The 14,090-nt window shown below is 30.9% G+C and overlaps 1 protein-coding gene and 1 long non-coding RNA gene across 5 annotated transcripts in view; both read right to left on the bottom strand.

Moving 5' to 3' along the window:
* The window catches only part of LOC126743958 (uncharacterized), a 99,277-nt gene that overhangs the window by 83,930 nt on the left and 1,257 nt on the right, over window positions 1-14,090 (bottom strand). The window lies entirely within an intron of this gene.
* On the bottom strand, window positions 10,434-13,575 carry LOC126744340 (uncharacterized). Its single transcript, XR_007663117.1, has 3 exons — window positions 12,123-13,575; window positions 10,966-11,111; window positions 10,434-10,677 (listed from the first exon to the last, which is right to left on the bottom strand). It is a non-coding gene; the product is annotated as an uncharacterized LOC126744340 (long non-coding RNA).

Raw genomic sequence — 14,090 nt, 5'->3', positions numbered from 1 at the left:
AGTCACCTATACCCCAATATTTGGTAGAGCTCTTTTCTCACTTCTTCACTTATTCTACTAGTACATCCTTTCCTGCACTCCGCAACTTGTTTTAGCTTTCGACCACGAATTACTTTTCCTTTTAATGTAGAATACTCCTTGCCAGTATTCCTGCAAATTTTTCTTTGCTTTCTTGATTCTCTCGTATCACCTTTAACTACTTTTCTTCCTTTTTTATTACATGTGATACTTTCATTTTCTTTTGGAGATAATTTTAACAGTTCTTTTTTTTCTAAGAGTCGTTTCTTGAGGGTACTTAAACTTTCATTCTCCGAGGAGGTTGAAGACTCTGAATCAGAATAATTTTGATAATCAGGATCGAGGTCGCTGTCGTCTATTTCACTTTCTAATGTATAATTTTCTACAGAACCTTCATGATTTTTTGGTTCAGTACTTGTAAAGCATACCTGATTTGTAGATAAAGCATTGTCTTGGCATAAGTAGGAAGCAGGACTTTGAAAATTTTCATCTAAAAAAATTTTTTTTTTCACTTTATGTATTAAGGTGAACATTATTAATGTACCTTTGCTGCATCCTTAAATGCTGTGGTCGTTGAAAGAAATTGAAGAAGTACCTTCTTGAATGGGCACGTAAGTCGGAGAGTTTTTCGGAGCATTAGAATCTGCAAACATATTTCAATTTAAAAAAAAAACGAGCTCACGTTTCAACAAATGCAACAAATGTATCTTTTCTTATGGCCATATTGGATTTTTGCATTCTTAAAAAGGTCTTTTTGACACCTTTTTAATGATGTATCACACTTGCATATCAGACGTATATTTCATTTTGTCCTAATAAAGTTATCTATCTTTTTCTCTCGCTCTTATGGAGTTCTTATAAGAAGTACCCGAGTTACTTATCCGATATGCAAGTAGATACACCACTAAAAAGATATAAGTGAGAATTGAAATATGTAAAAATCCAAGCCAAGCAAAAATCCGCCCATTAAAAAAAAAAAAGTTGATGATGGCCAGCAGAAGACGCAACGTCGTATTAAATATCTAAAAACAGCATCATGTAGCACCGAAAAAGTGGCAGTGCAAATTATTTTGAAATCGAAACAAAAGTAAGCCTACGAAAAAATAAAAATGGTTTTTTAATATTTCGGTTTTTTTTTCCGATTATCTTCGGAACCATTCATATTTTTTTAATGGCATCTTATTGAGCTTAAAAATATGCAACTTTGCCCTAATTTAATCATCTTCGTATCTCTTCTAGTTTTCGAGATACAAATAGTGAGCTTCGAATTTGTAACACTCTGTATAGATTACAAAAACATATAAAAAAGAAACAAATTATAGTATTTACCTTGACATGATGTAGCCCTGGCATGAAGATCAGCCAAAAACTGTGATCTTTTTGAAGCCATAACCTCACTTTTATTTACATCAATTCCACAGATTATTCTCGTTAAAATTAAAAAATAAAACTGCTTGCAATTATCTAGTTTGCTATAGCTTGCAAATCATAACAACATACAAAAGGCATTGGTCTCGAACTATAAGAAAAATTACTGCAAAACGCGTAATGCCGGTTTTCCACTAAACGAACAAAACACAAACTTGTGTCGAAAAAAACAAAATTGCAACGCAAACTTTTTGAAGACTCGAAGGTTTTGAGACAGCTCTGTTTTGTTTTTCGGGTCCCGTTCGGAAGCGGTAAACATCAAAGAGTTTCCCGTGTTTAAGAACTGGAGTCTGTCTAGTGGAAACAGTACGTTGCGTTTTTAAACGCGTACCTAGTTGCTTTTCAGCTGTTTGTGTGTAGGGGTGTATTTAATAAAATAACGTGGTATAAAACAATAAAATTTAACAACAGGTAAGTTGATACGAAACGTTTATCAATAGATATACAATGTAGTATAAATATAGGTATACTACCGTATTAATTCGAAAGGAATCTGCCAAAATAGTATACAGGGTTATTCACGTAAAACGCATCTTAATATTATAGCTAAACTATTTAAAGAAAAATTGGAAAAAAAAACAACTGGAATTAGTAGGGACTTTCCAAAAACATATTTTCTCAATACCACCTTTCGTTGGTATTGAGAAATTATATTTTTAACTTTCCTTATGACTTCTTCCGTGCTGGTGTCAAAAAGTCCAGAAATCGCTTTGTATGAGTCTATTTTCTTTACTCTGTTTTTATAATCCAAAGTTTTAGGGTCCCGCAAATTCCAGTGTTCTCTGTAGGCCTCTATTAAGACGCCATTTTCTTCTGTGGTTTTTTTTGTCAGACATAATCTGTAAACATTTTAATATTATCAGTGGCATTTTATTCATGACACTACTAAAAACAGATAAACTTTATACAGGGTTATTTATGTAAAACACGTCTTAATACCGAAACTATTTTAAAAAAATTGAAAAAAACAAGTGAAATTAATAGAGACTTTCCAAAGGTATCTTTTAAAATTATTATGGTGTTATACAGGGTGTTTAAAAGTGCTGAAACAGAGGAAAAATAGGTTTTTTCTATTTTAAAAAAAAACCTATTTTTTCCCTTTTTAAGTACAGTAGAACCCCGATCATCCGTGCGCGGATTATCCGTGGCTGACGGCTCGAGATTGACAGCGCCGGCGCCGCCTAAATGCTGAAACCGTGCAAACGCTCGTCTCGGGGAATCCCCAAGTTTCTTTCGGGGAATCCTTCGTTTATGTTTTTACCTGTTATTTTCGCCAACTGGCGAGTATTGGCAACCGGCGACCGGCTCATCGCTTATTAGTTAAACGTAAACAGGCGCACAAAATGCAGCGTACGGGTGCTAATGAAAAGCGTAAACGCAATGTTTTAACTATTGAGCAAAAAATGGAAATTTTGAAACAGTCTGAAAATAACATAAGTGTTGCTATTTTGGCTAAAACATATAATATTGGAAAACAAACGGTTCGTGACATTGTGAAGAAAAAATCCCAGTTACAGAGCTTTGTAGCAAAAGCGGATAGGGCAAAAGCTATTTCTGACAGGAAATCTCTAAAAGGGTCTACGTTTCGAGAACTTGATGATGCTATGACCAAGTGGTTCTTGCAGAAAAGATCAGTGGAGGTTCCGATATCAGGACCTATGTGTACTAGGCAAGCTGAAAAGTTTCACAAGCAGTTGAAAATTAAAGGCAACTTCTCGGCATCTTCTGGTTGGCTTTACAGATTTAAAAAACGTCATGGAATACGAGAATTAGCTGTTCAAGGGGAGAAATTAAGTGCTAATGATGTAGCTATGGTAGAATTTTGCTATGATTTGGAAAATCTCATAATAGAGCATGACCTAAAACCTGAGCAGGTGTACAACGGAGATGAAACTGGACTCTATTGGAAAGCAATGTCCAGAAGGACACTTGTTGTAGCCTCAGAAACTAGTGCACCAGGTTAGCGTTACATACATATTTTTTTACGTATAAAATATTTCTCAAAGTTGTATTTTTTTAGGTTTCAAAGTAAGCAAAGACCGTTTAACAGTTTTATGCTGTGCTAATCCCTCAGAAACCCATAAGCTTAGGTTAGCCGTCATTGGAAAATCCAAAAATCCTAGAGCTTTTAAAAATATAAAAAGATTGCCTGTGGATTATTATAATCAAAAGGCAGCTTGGATGGATCGAGTAATTTTTAAAAAGTGGTTTTTCGAAAAATTTATACCTCAAGTTAGAGCTTATCTCAAAGAAAATATTCTTCCACCAAAGGCTGTACTATTACTGGATAATGCGCCATCGCATCCTGATGTAGAGCAACTAAAGTCAACAGATGGGAACATATTCGTAGCATATTTTCCTCCGAATGTAACATCTATTGCCCAGCCAATGGACCAATGGTTATTGGGGAAAAACAAAAAAAAGTTTTAAGTTTAACACCCTGTATCTCAGTTAATATCAACTTTTGGATATAGGTAAATATAGTTAAATCGTAATATTTTTACATCAGGAGTCTGTGGTTTTTCCATGTACCATTAATTAGCGGACACCCTGTATTTTTGATGAAACAATTTAAATTTTGCTTCACGCCAGCACTCGTGATCTTCACAGTTTTTTGCCGACAACTTTTGTCCTTCCGAAGCTAAAATTATAAAAAAAAAAACGCTTGTTTAACACTTACAATAATAAGCTTACTTAACACACACAATAATTTTGAAAAAACCAAAGTTTTTACTCGAAGAAGAATATTTACTGCTACATCCATATAATGTGTAATATATAGGTAGGTACTATATAATTATCATTTTATGTGCAATGTACAACATCTAATAAAATTTAAATTACAACATTTAAATATATTATGTGAAATATTCTTCAAGTAGGTATATTAAATGACTTGTAATAAAAACTACTTTTCCAAACCAGCGGCTTAATCAATGTTATGTATGAAATAGAATAATTAGCTGTAAAAATTGCGAAAAGCATTTATAAACCGACATATTATAACAGTCATGGGGTGTTACGAAAATCTTGCATATTGCGTGCAACCTATTAAATAAATCAAGATAACCGTATTTTCATAATATTTATGTGGTTGAGGAAGCTAATTGGAATCCGGATAGAAATTTCATTAAAAAACAAACAGTAAATAAAAGATAATTCAACCAGTTTTTTAAAATTTTTGACAGAAACATGTCACAGATTGACAAATTTAATTATAGGGCTAGACATGCTTTGTCCAATTTAGAGCATCATCAAGGATAAAAAGTAAATAATTATACTTTACCTTTTTTTTTTTAATTATTCTCCATATAAACCGAATTTAAAATTATAAAAAATTATTTTATATTTATAAATTACGTTTTTATTTATAAATTTTACTCTATATATAAACCATCAAGAAAGTACATGGTTTGAATGGCATGTTTCGAACATGTTCCTGAACCTGAGATCATCAACTGTTTAAAGCTCAACTGAGAACTAGAACTTTCAATCCACATAATATGAGGAGTGACTTATCAAAGCGCATTATGTCACCTAAATCCAGTTTCTCAACAATGAGCAAAAACGATTTACAGCTAAACCAAAATGGTTTAGAGTAAAATAATGTGTAAAATCGAGAGTTATACATCCGCAGATATAAAAAATTACGTTGTTCAAATCAAAAATAGCAGAGGTTTTTAAAAAAAGTAATAAAATTCTAGGACAAAATGCGCTTTGATTCATCATATAAGACAAAATGCGTTTTCATCCTAGTCACTCCTCTAAATATGGAATTTAAAATAATACCTATTTTTTAGTTTTTTTAGTTAGAATTTATTATTTTACGTTTTTTTCATTAGTATTTTAACAACAAATAAAAATATAAAACCTATTTAGGGGTTTTTTAATAAAATTCAATGCAGGAGAAAGATTTATTTATAAAAAAAAACAAAAGGTTTTATTCTTATATTTTAGATATGCTTTAGTTTCTTTTCTTCCTCAAGACAAAGATACTCCTCTTCCGGATCGTCAGCGTCGTCTATTACCTCCAAATTTTCTTGAAACACATTATTGTAAAAACGGAAGGTGGATAGTGGAATAATTTCTTCCCAATTCAATCCAAATCTTTTTTCTAAAAGCATACGTATATCATTCTTCTTTTCCGGTTTTATATTATTAGTCAGGGATCGAACGGAACGCACTTTCAAGTCTTTATTGAAGCTATAACCTCTCTTGCAAATTGATAAAAACTGTTTTGAGGTGTCGTCGTACCGATATGTTGGCTCAAGTTTAATTTTAATTTCTATCCCTTTATTAGTTCTTAATTACTGGAGAAAGGTCCTTTTCATTTCACTTATTCCTTCAACTTTTTTAAGAATTTTAGTTAAATCTTTATAATCTTTTATATGCCAATCGGTTCCTAAAATTTTGATATCTGCAACCTCTTTATAAATGCTGTGGTATCCACTAGGGTCAAGAATTTCTTCAACTCTTCGCATTTTCTTTTCAACTTGGCCAAAAACTCGATCCGGTGGTAAGTATGAGTGGCCGCGAACTGTAAAGAAACAAGTTATATTTTCTATGTATTGCGGAGACTTTTTAAGCAACCAATAGGCAAGAGCGTGCATGACATGTTGGTTCTTATTTTGACCACCACAACCATCTGCAAGGAGCCGAATGGTGTTAATGGTATCATCCAACTGAATATTCTGCAAGAAGTTGGTTAAGGCTGAGCTTATTTCCTCAGATCTGTTTCGTCCCATACATAGAACTGCGGATGTTTCATTTCAACATCTGTTACGCAAAAATAATAAAAAGATACCTGGGGTGCATAAAAACACTCTCCAAAGTTTGGGTAAAGGCTGGACTTGCTGTAAGTCAAACACATACGTGACACTGCCGTATGGTTTAGCCATCATCAGTTCATGAAAAGCCTTAGCCTTTGCCTTGCGAATAGCCAAACAGGCAATTAAATGTTGTTTTTCTTGTCCGTCTGCACAGGATTGTATCACAGATCTAGTTCTAAGTATCACAAGCCGGTGAACCGAAACCCAAGTTAAATTTTGTTGAGAAGATTTTTGAAAAAAAATTCTTTTTAACCCTAAGGTGTTATTTCTCCACACTATCATTGTACATTTTAAACAACTTATTAACACTAAGGGTAGAAGGCAGATAAAGTCTCTTACTTTTATTCCTAGCATAATGACTTTCACATGCTTTTAACTTCGAAATAAATTCCTTCACTTTTAATGACTTTTCAGAAAACCTAACACTTTTGCAATCTACCCCTCTCTTGTTTATCACACCTGTTCCAGTTCTTATACCTTCTGCAATCGTGTTTAATCTTCTTTGACCAATATTAAACAATTTTTGGAAAAACTTTGAACAGTTTTTCATTTTCTGCAGATAATAAAAAGTACTGTGCCGCAATAGTGTAACGCTGTTTTTTTCTTACTGGACCTCGAGGACGACTACGCAGAGGTATTTTCACATCCATCAAAAATGATAGTCTCTTGTCTTGCTCTCTTCTATCTGGTTTAAAAACAGTCCTTTTAGCTCTGGCCAGAACATTTCGCGGAATCCCAAGACACCCAAATCGGCCCTCCCTATGTTGGCAAGAAAAATGAAAATTTTGTAGTAGTGGATCTTTGATGTGTATGACAGATTTTGCCTTTAAATTACTATGAGACAAAATTGGATTTGCTACATTCTCTATATGGGTATGCCTGCATCGGGCCTTTATGAGTTCAGAACCATTTCAAACTCATTTTTGTCCTAGATTGGACAAAATGCGTTTTGATAAGTCACTCCTCATATAGCTCGATTAATTACTTCTTAAGCATTTAAAGAAATTAATGACTTCATTCAATTCAATATCAAATTGACGAACAATAATTTTTAATTTTATTTTTTTTCTTGGTCGAATTATTCACCATCATAAGGATCTAAAAATTGTTTAAACAGGAGAAAATTTCAAGTTTCTAAATTACGTCACTGACGAGTACGGTCGGTGTTATAGGAACGGCCTCGCCTGGCCGCAGCCAGCAGGTGATATCTGGCCGTAGGCACATTGTTGATCTGGGTTAAGCAATAATCTGAGATTCCTGCCATACCATTTGGTATTCCAACTCGTTATATTCTCGTTGAATTCAAGTCCTACATACGGAGTGTCACGAGGACAATAAAAGTTTTATTAATAGGGTATCTTGAATTTATGGATACTTACAGTATATACTATATAAGCAATAAATCAATGATAAAACAGAAACAAAAATATTATATTAATATAGATGTTATGACATCTTAGGAATTATCTAAAAAGTACTAAAGGATGGAATTAAAAATTATTGCTTTTATGTCAAAATTCAAATTGCTAATATTTTTATTGTTTTTTATTTAATTAATTTAAAGGAATTGGTTTTCTTTTAATAGAAACAATTTTGGTTTATTTATCCAATTACTAATTTAATTTAGTTACAGATATTAATTAATTACAGAATTCCGGTACTGGATATTGATAACTTGGGAAATCGAATCATTAATTCATGTGCCGTAATTCAAAATTGTACGGAGTTTTTTTATCAGATTCATCGACAAATGCGGGACGTAAAGACTCTTGCATAACATCGCCTTGCATACAAAGGGGCGTAACTCATAATTTGATTTTTTTTGGATTTCGCCCGAAGGTTGACAAATTTGGTGTTTTGTAGCTGCTCTTAAAAGGGTGTAACTCCACTGAAAAAAAGGATACTTTGCTATTAATGCGCACGGCATTATCTCAAAGCCGGCGCGGACTTGATATATGCCAAATGAATGGCCGATTTGCGGCAAAAATGCACTTTCCTTGATATAATTCAGAATCTTCTTTTACTCTAAATACATATGAACTTCATATAAAATATAAATAATTTCTTTTAAGATCTTCTGGTTTGGTGACGAAAATATATGGTTTTTGTATAAATCTCTAAATATTTTATGGGATAGAAGTCGTTTCTTCTTATAAGAACGTAAATATATTATCGAAAATAATTAGAACCTTGCAGTAAGTTCCCGATACTTTTAGCAAAAGTATGAGAGCATTTCTTACAAACTCCAAGAGACTTGTTCCAAAGTTCAAGAATCTTATCTCAAAAGCCCATTCTTTTCGCCCAGTAACTGTGATTTTGATATAAGGCTTCTAATATTTTGAGTCAAAAGCACTATAATCTTGTTTTAATACTATGGCATTTTGGCAAAAGTTGCCAAAATAAGAAATAGGTATACAGGGTGTCTAAAAAGTATCGAGACACGTCTATAACTTTTTTTAGGTTAATTTGTCTTTAAGTTATGGTCATTTTCGTAGTAGCTTTTGGCATTGCATCTATTGGTGTCATGCGTTTGACCTTATCAATGACATTTAAGATTATTCAAGGTCATATTCGATTTTTTAACTGGACATATTTTTTATTATTTTTTTAATTTAGCATAAAATTACAAGAATTTTAATGTTTCACATGCCATACTTTTATTTAAGTATTTTTAAGATACAGGGAGTTGAAAATTGCACTTTTAATGACTTTAAGAGGCTCCAGAGCCAATTCTATTAAAGATAGAGAAAAACGAATTTCGCTTTCCTATCTTAACTTTCCAATATCTATTTTTTAATATACATGTCAAATATAACACCCGTCAAAAATATCTGTCAAAGATTTTGACAGGTGTCATGCATCTCAAAAGATGGATATTAAAAAGTTAAGATAGCAAAGTGAAATCCGTTTTTTCTCTATCATTAATAGTATTGGTTCTAGAGCCTCTTCAAGTCATTAAAAGTGCAACTGCCTGTATCTTAAAAACAGTTGAATAAAAGTATGGCATATGGTACATCCAAATTCTTGTAATTTTATGCTAAATTCAAAAAAATAATAAAAAATATGGTGTTCCACTTAAAAAATCAAATATGGCCTTGAAATAATCTTAAATGTCATCAATAAGGTAAAACGCATGACACCATTAGATGCAACGCCAAAAGCTACTACGAAAATTACCTTAACCAAAATAAAATTAACCTAAAAAAATATAATAATAATAATAAAATATAAATATAATAGATTCGTTTCGATATTCTTTCTGCGGACACCCTAATATAATATATTTTTAAGGGTGTCAATTTTTTAAATAATTCTGATTAATACGGATCAATTATGCTCCAAAAATATGTTATAATATATGCTTGGAGCAATAATAATTTATATCTACTCTTAAGAAAATATTTAATTATTTATTATATCCTTAAGAGTAGATATAAATTTTTATTGCTCTAAAAACATATGTACTTTAAAACATGATGTAATAGCTGGTAATAAAATTTTTTCAAGAAAGTAGTTTTATAATTTGATTCTACAAATAATATGAAAAAATAGGCCAGCTTCCGGTTTTAATTTTTCTGTTAATTTGTAGAAATAAAATTATAAGTTTAAATTTTTGCAAACATTCGTTAACTATTATATACATTATTTTTGGGATAGGTAATATATTTTTGAAGCATAATAATTGATCCTTATTAAACATTATTAATCAATAAAATAGCATCTTTAAAAATATATTATAGATACATACCTACATATTTTTTATAAGATATTTTATAAAAAACATACCTACCTATGTATTATAATATATGTATCTACACATACTTATAGTTATTTTCTTTTTAAATGGGCCTACATATAAAATAATACAATTTTTTTCTATAAATCATTATTTAATTATGTTTAAACAAAGTTTTAACATAACAGATGTATGAAATATTACATTAAAAAAAAATTAAGGTTCAAACAAAAAATAAAAAATCAACAGTAAATAATTATAGGAACAACATAATAATATAGTCCTACAAATTAATATAAGTTTGGCTTCAAAAACCTTTCTCGAAATCAATTCTTATAAAACATAAAAAATATTTACATAGAAAAAATATGTAACAAACGAAGAAAAATAACTTAACACAGGCACATTCCTGTAAATCCATCAGTCTTTAGGGATTCTTATATTATATTAAACTATAAAGAGCATTTTAAAAATATATCTACATAAAAAACTCACAGTGTCTCTCAAAAGTCTAGTCGTTCCCAGACTTCTAGACTAAAGAGTCAGTACAATGTCTTTAGACAGTGTCTTTCTTCTTCTATTGGCGGGGGTGATAAATTGGGCATATATTCATCTTCAGTCAGTGCCACATCACTAGTAATTTTTTGTTTTTTTTAAAGGAATGGTCTAAAAATAAAATATAATTTTTGTTAATTAGTTTTTTTTTGAGAATTTTAAATCATAGATATTTTCTCAAAGGCCATTTTAAAAATATGACTTATTTATTATATTTAGTAGGTATGCAAGGTGTTTTGGGGTCTCGTAAACTAAGTATATACAAAGAGATACAAAAAAGTTTTAATTGTGACAAAGTTGCGCATTTTTGTTTATTATAAAATGAATTTGTAACACCCAAAAGTTAAATAAACATTAGAAAATGTATGTATTGTATATATCCTAAATATTCATACTCACATTGCAAACAATATCCTCTTCCCCCTTTTCATTCTGCAATGATTGCACTAATCTTGTCAGCCTTATGCGATCTCCAATATTTGCAGCAAAAACATTTATTTAATCCACTGACAAATACTTAATAAGCTCAATGTCAACACTTTCATCTAAAATTAAACTGTGAATAAATAATTCTGTATTACCAACAAAATCGCAAACTACTAAGTACTAACTACTACTACTACTACTTTTTAAGTTAAAGGTTCCCCAATAACTTTACAAGTTTGCCAAGTTTTTAAAATTTTCGCTGTTAATGGTATTCTGCATACAATCGATCGATGAAGTTCCTGGTCATCACCTTGAGGGTCTCAGCAATATCATTTGCCGCTATATCTGTTTTAATTTTTAATTAAAAAAAATAAAATTTGGTACCTATGCAAACTTTAGACATATATTTTTTCTAATATGCAGTGTTGTTACTTTTATGTAAACTTGACAACGTCTTTCTTATTTTAAATAGAACACCCTATATGTTATTGTACTTTTGAATTCTTTACAAAATTCCAAGAACTTTGATGTATCGCATGCCATACTTTTTGTTAGCTATAGCTTTTAAGATACAGGGTGTGCAAAAGTGCCCTATTTATAATTTTAGAAGGCTCTATATGGAGTTGTATATATTTGACATGTACCTTAAAAGATAGGTACCTATTAAAAAGTAAAGATAGGAATTTAAAGAAATTAGTTTTTCTGTTTTAAGAAAATTTACACTTTTAAGAAAAACACTGTAGAATCCAATTGTAAAATAAAAATGTCAAAGGCATATAATTTTATCACAAAAGATCTTTCTCTTCGAAAAAAACATATACTCTTATAAAAGTATTTTATTACTTTAAACAAAGAGTAAACTCAGTAATTGGAAAAGAAAATTTCTTTCTGCCAAGAGCATATAATTTTGACAACAAATATTCACTGTTCTATATAAACGGCGTCAGCAAAATGGAGGCTACATGAGCTAGCATTACATGTAGCATTAATTTTCTAATAATTTTACCCGTAACTTAAACTAACTTATTATAGGCTAAAGGACTGGAAAAAAAGAGTTTCTGATGATGCCGGTGCGCATAGCGCATATGGATAACAATATGGAGGGAAAAAATTTAAGATTACAAACTTACCTGCAAATTTTTGCAACAAGTGGCCCAAGTTCCACTTGTCTAGTAGCAGCTTAAAATTATTTCCGTCAATGTCACCCATTTTTGAAAGTTAAGATCACAAAAGAAAGTAAATTACTAAATTAGTAGATTCCTCGCACTATGCACTATACACGGTACTTTGTGTGATGTCGCACGGCGAACCCCAACTGAACACTGACTGAATCCCGAAACTCGAAACGATGGAATACAATAATACAAAGGAACAAGATAATCATATTCGCGTATGACAAAAATCGATATTTTATTTTAAAATCATAAGATCTTGTTAAAAGTCCCATGCTAGCGGCAAGAATACCGGCTTTGTCAATAAATAATAATATAGCAAATGAATCGGGGATTTGATTGAAAAACTTTGGATCTCTTGAGGAAAGAAAAATACTATTAGTTTAAACTCGGCGGTTTTGCTATAAGAAAAAAAAAGCCAAGAAACCCATTACTTTGCCAGAATCCAGATAATTTTTGCAGTGTCAATATAATTTATTGCCTGGGTTATGCACGCAAACTGTTTAGGCGTATCTCATCAAGTCATTTTAAAACAGCAGACAAAAAGGCGTATCTTAGATAACATACCAAAGATACCATGTCTAAAATATCAGGACCAAATTTCTTTGTGCAGTGGAGAAACTCCTGTAATTCGATCTTAGGAGCATGTGTCATTTTACAGATCTCTTCCACATGAATTAGTCCCTATTTTTATCGTTTCACGTTATAAACAGTTTAGTTTTTTTGTTAGAGTTTTTTACTTTTGGTTTATTATGATATATTTTTTAAGTTAAAAAATTAACAAAAATGTTTACTTATTCTTATAAAGCTAATAGTGTTAAGGGCGTTAAGGAACTTACGTTTATTTTTTTCAAGGCCAGGCCAGGATTTCCACTTTTCATTTCTTTGAAGTACTAGGTTAATTTGAAACTTAATAAATGTTTAATTTTTCGAATAAAAGTTTGATTACCATGGGTTGTTGTTATTTTGCAAAGGGCGTAACTTTTTGAAAACAATTCGATTACAGCACACAAAAAGTATATATCGTGTATCTCAATCTTTTTTTGATTTTTGGAAAACTTATCTAAAATTTCATAATAGCAAATTGTTCTAATCATAGATGCCCACATGAGCACAAAATTTAAACCGCAAATTCCAAACCGTTTTCTCACAGCGAGAGTTTCTCTTGAGCCAATATCTTAAAATGCTTTTCCTGTAAAATACAAATATTTCAGATACGCCCCTATGTGTGCAAGGCAACGATAATGGCAGAGGGTGGTTATTTTCAACATTTTTTATAATTATTTAAATTCTTTTTCCTTTCATTTGGTTTAAAACAAAAATTAGAATCACATCTATAAACATTATTATTAACACATATATATATATACATTATTAATATTAATAACATTATCATTTATAAACATTAATAATAAACACGTAATACATTCAGGTAGATGGATTTTATTTTTTTAATCGAATACGCAACCTCGGACAAAAGAAAATCAAGAGATCAAATTTGTTCAAAAAAAAATAAGAAAAACAACAACAAAATCATAAAAAAGTGGCGTACCATGTTTTTTTTTTAATCAAAAATATTTAGTTTAAACCTTTCATTGGAACAAATTAAAAAAATTAGTGAGCCTCAGAAAATGCATACCAAATTTTACTAAAATATCTACAAAGGTTTTACCACTCTGTATCTCAAAAGTTACACCCTTTAGGACATACGTTCATATAAACTTAAAGAAACTAAGTCAATAAAATACCTGGGTATAGTAATTGACTCACACCTAAAATGGGATCAACATGTACTATATTTACGGAATAAAATAAGAAGTTTAATTCCAAAATTTTATATTTTGCATGAAATATTAAACAAAAAAAACAACTATTATGACATACAAAGCATTTGTTGAACCATTACTTGCCTATGGGATATCGGTG

This window comes from Anthonomus grandis, chromosome 1 (assembly GCF_022605725.1).
Source record: "Anthonomus grandis grandis chromosome 1, icAntGran1.3, whole genome shotgun sequence".
Taxonomy (NCBI): Eukaryota; Metazoa; Arthropoda; class Insecta; order Coleoptera; family Curculionidae; genus Anthonomus; species Anthonomus grandis.
This window is presented reverse-complemented; position numbering and strand designations above follow the sequence as displayed.